Below are 3,886 nucleotides of genomic sequence, written 5' to 3'. Positions count from 1 at the left end.
ATTTCATGTTTGCAGCTGAGACATGATCTCTCAGCTTCCCGCTGCTGCCGCTGTGCCTGCCGGCTGCCTTGCCTCCCGCCATAACGGACTCTCATCTCTCGGGAAACATAAGCCCAAATAAACGCCTACTTCTGTAAGTCGCCTTTGGTCACGGTGTTTTATCATGGCAACAGAAAAGTAACTATTCCAAGCGGGAACAGGGATCAACAAGGAAAAGAGGCCTCGGCAAGGGTGGGAGACTGCTCTCCCCACTCTCCAAGCATGAGTCTGGGGGTGCGCGCGGGGGGGGGGGGGGGGGGGGGGGGGGGGGGGGGGGGGGGGGGGGGGCGTGTGGCAGTTAGAAGGGCCCTGGAGAAAGCATCGGCTCTCTCCCAGAAGGAGAAACAGGAAGCGTGGGACTGAAGTTAGCTGCAGAGTCAGGGCCACTCTCCTCTACCCAGTGAGCCCCGGAATGTCTGTGCTGATCCTGAGCCAGGCTACCTCCACAGAGCCACCTGCTGGGCGCGACATCAAGCTCCAGATGCCTGGTCAGGTATATCTGTTAGCACCTTCTTCTGCCCCCGATGCTTTTTGTTTGTTTACTTATTTTATATGTACATGAGTTTATGTATTTCTATGTGCACCATGTGCGTGCCTGGTGCCTGTGGAAGCCAGAAGACAGTATCCGAGCCCCTGGAAATAGAGGTATGGACAGTTGTGTGCCTCCATTTGTGTGCTGGGACTCAAACCCAGGTCCTCTGCAAGAGTAAAATATTCTTTTTTGGTTTTTCAAGACAGGGTTTGTGTAACAGTCCTGACTGTCAACTCACCGAGATCCACCTGCCTCTGCCTCCCAAGTGCTAGGATTAAAGGTGTGCGCCACCACCTGGCAAGAATAAATATTCTTAAACAATGAGCCATCTCTCCAGGCCTGCCTTTTCTTTTCCTCCCTTCCTTCCTTCTTTCCTTCCTTCCTTCCTTCCTCCCTCCCTCCCTTTCTTCCTTCCTTCCTCCCTCCCTCCCTCCCTCCCTCCCTTCCTTTTTTCTTGTCTCTGAGACAGGGTCCCATATATCCCAGGCTGGCCTTGAACTCACTATGTAACCAACAATGACCTTGAACTCCTAATCCTCCAGCCTCCATTCCCCCTAAGTTCTGGGATTATATGTGCGTAGCATCACGCCAGGCTACCCCTGAGGAATTTCTTACAAACACAGGTACCCAGACCTGCTCTTCCACTAATCAACTCCAGTCCCCAGGGCTGAGCACAGGCTGTCCCAGAGCCACACTGGGAAAGGTGAACTCGGGCCACCATGTCCCAACTGTCAGATCTCAGAAGGACAATGTCACCAGCTGCTGCCTGGATGCTACGCAGAGGGACATGTGACTTAGGTGTTCCCAAGGAGCCAGGGTTTCCCAGACACCCAGTCGTCCTCAGGAGGTCACTGGTCACTTGCAGGGCTTTGTCCCGGTGCCTCGCTAGGAGCTGCGTGTAAAACACTGGGAAAGAACAATTGTGAACTCCCACACAAACAGCTAGAGGAGAGGCAATGTTCAACCCCTGAGACCCTGTAAATCTTGATATAGTTTATGAATCTCGCTTACATTTCTGCCCTGACTTGTGCATAAAACTTGTGGAGATTTACACAAGCCGTGTGTCCCCCTTCCCAAGCGGCTCTCTGTCTTGGTGACCTTTCAGAAGCCAACGGCCCCTTTCCTGTTGTTACCCATAATTGGAAAAGCATCAGAGATAAGAAAATTTATGGTAATAATGATCTACCTGAGCAAGGCCATAAAGAACATCGGGTATCCGAGGGGGTGGGGAGGCACGCACCTGTTTATCACACGTTATCTCTATCCTCCAGGGCCTGCAGCAGCCATTGCTCCTGCCGGGTCCCCAAACCCAAGGCTGTGGCTCACACACGGCTGACCCGGGCATGGATGCTTCTGGCTTCATCTGAGTCTGAGAGAAGTTTTATTCTCTGTAAGTAAAGGTCAAGGTCTCGGGGCCTGCCCTCCCCTGCCCAAGGTGCTCCTCGAGTCTACACTGATTTACACTCAGTGAGTTAAAGATAAAAGCAGGTTGAGGAGAGAGATGAGGGCAGGGTGGGGGAGCTCTTCCTCGGCCCTGATGAGTCCTGCTGACATTGTGTCCTGGTGCAGGATGCTGCGCAGTGGGGCTGGAGAAACCCAACTTTGTAATGTTTGCATCTTTTTGGATCTGAGTTCTCATGTTTCTGGCCACAGGAAGAAGTAGAAAAAGACCCCAGAAAACCCAAGACGTGTGGAAAATGACTCATCCATGCAGGGGCAACAGCTAAAAAGAATTCACAGTAGCCACCCTGGCTACCAGAACATGGAAAACATGAGTGGGATTTTTTTTATTTGTATGGAGCAGTGTGTTTTACCTTCTGACTAGCGTGCATCCATAGTATAAAACGATGATGGGACAGTGTGTTTTACCTTCTGACCAGCGTGCATCCATAGTATAAAACGATGATGGGACAGTGTGTTTTACCTTCTGACTAGCGTGCATCCATAGTATAAAACGATGATGGGACAGTGTGTTTTACCTTCTGACTAGCGTGCATCATAGTATAAAACGATGATGGGACAGTGTGTTTTACCTTCTGACCAGCGTGCATCCATAGTATAAAACGATGATGGGACAGTGTGTTTTACCTTCTGACTAGCGTGCATCCATAGTATAAAACGATGATGGGACAGTGTGTTTTACCTTCTGACCAGCGTGCATCCATAGTATAAAACGATGGGCTTCGCTGCAGCATTTCTAGTCGTTTCAACAGGAAAAAAGCTCAGGCTCCCCCCCCCCCCCCCGTCACCGTCCCTGTCCCCTCCCCCTCCTCCTCTTGTCAAACAGTCAAATAATCCCTCTTCTATTTTCAACACACACACACACACAGTCACACACACGGGCTCGAACACACACACACACACACACACACACACACACACTTTCAAAACCTAGGTTCCCCATCTGAGAGGACATACTCGTCTTTCTGAGTCTGGCCTAGTCCATCATGAGAATGTCTCTAGTTTCATCTGTTTTCCTGCAAATGGCATAATTTCTCTCTTTCTGGCTGAGTAAAATTCCAGTATCCACACCTCACTCTCTTTATCCATTCACCTGGTGATGGGCATCTAGGCCAGTTCCTTAACTTGAGTGACTCTGCAGCAAACATGCTTACAGGTGTCTCTGTGGTGTGTTGATTGACTGTTGGTGGCACCTGCGACCATTGTGGGGACCAGTATGTGGAGGTCCTCAAAACACTAAAAGTGACATTACCATAGCGCCTTTGATATACCTCAAGCCTCAGCTCCAAAGCACAGTCGTCCAAGTCTTAAAGGAGCCTGGGTTGGTGGGCCACAGCAACCTGGGGACAAATGAATGCTCAGTGTGGCCCCTTCCCCACAGAGGTGTGGGCAGAGGACGGAGAGCTCAAGCCGCTCAGGACTCACCCAGGCTGTCACAATCCAGAGCTGTCCTGCTGTTCCTCAGAGGAACAGTATGTAGCTGGAGACCAAGCGGCAGCCAGCGGAGACATGAGGGAAGAGATGACCCACAGCTGAACCCCAGATCCCTTCCCCTCTGAGGACACACAGGATATGAAGGTGACCCCTAATGAGTGGATTCGCCAGCCCACAGCGGGGGGAGCCACAGGCTTCCCGTGAACCAACAACACGAAAGAGCAGCCCCAAGTGAAAGGGATTGTGAGTGATCAGTGCACAAGGAGATGCAGGGAGTCCAGGGCTCCTAGACCACCTGGCCTCAGCTTGGCCTTCTTTCTTGATACACTCACATGCTTCTCCTGTGACCCAGGGATGGAAAAGCCATTTCCCGCCTAGAAGAGACCTGCCGAACCCTCCAGGGATGCCCTCTGGCCCTCT

General features: G+C 51.5%; 1 long non-coding RNA gene across 1 annotated transcript; it reads left to right on the top strand.

The window, feature by feature from the left end:
* Nucleotides 1–334: 334 nt before the first annotated feature.
* On the top strand, nt 335–2,427 carry LOC119086954. The gene is made up of 3 exons (XR_005090368.1): nt 335–532; nt 1,843–1,961; nt 2,225–2,427. It is a non-coding gene; the product is annotated as an uncharacterized LOC119086954 (long non-coding RNA).
* The last annotated feature ends 1,459 nt before the right edge of the window (nt 2,428–3,886 follow it).

This window comes from Peromyscus leucopus, chromosome 8b (genome assembly GCF_004664715.2).
Source record: "Peromyscus leucopus breed LL Stock chromosome 8b, UCI_PerLeu_2.1, whole genome shotgun sequence".
In the NCBI taxonomy this organism is placed as follows: domain Eukaryota; kingdom Metazoa; phylum Chordata; class Mammalia; order Rodentia; family Cricetidae; genus Peromyscus; species Peromyscus leucopus.
Note: the sequence above shows the minus strand (reverse complement) of the source record. Positions and strands in the feature narration are given on the sequence as shown.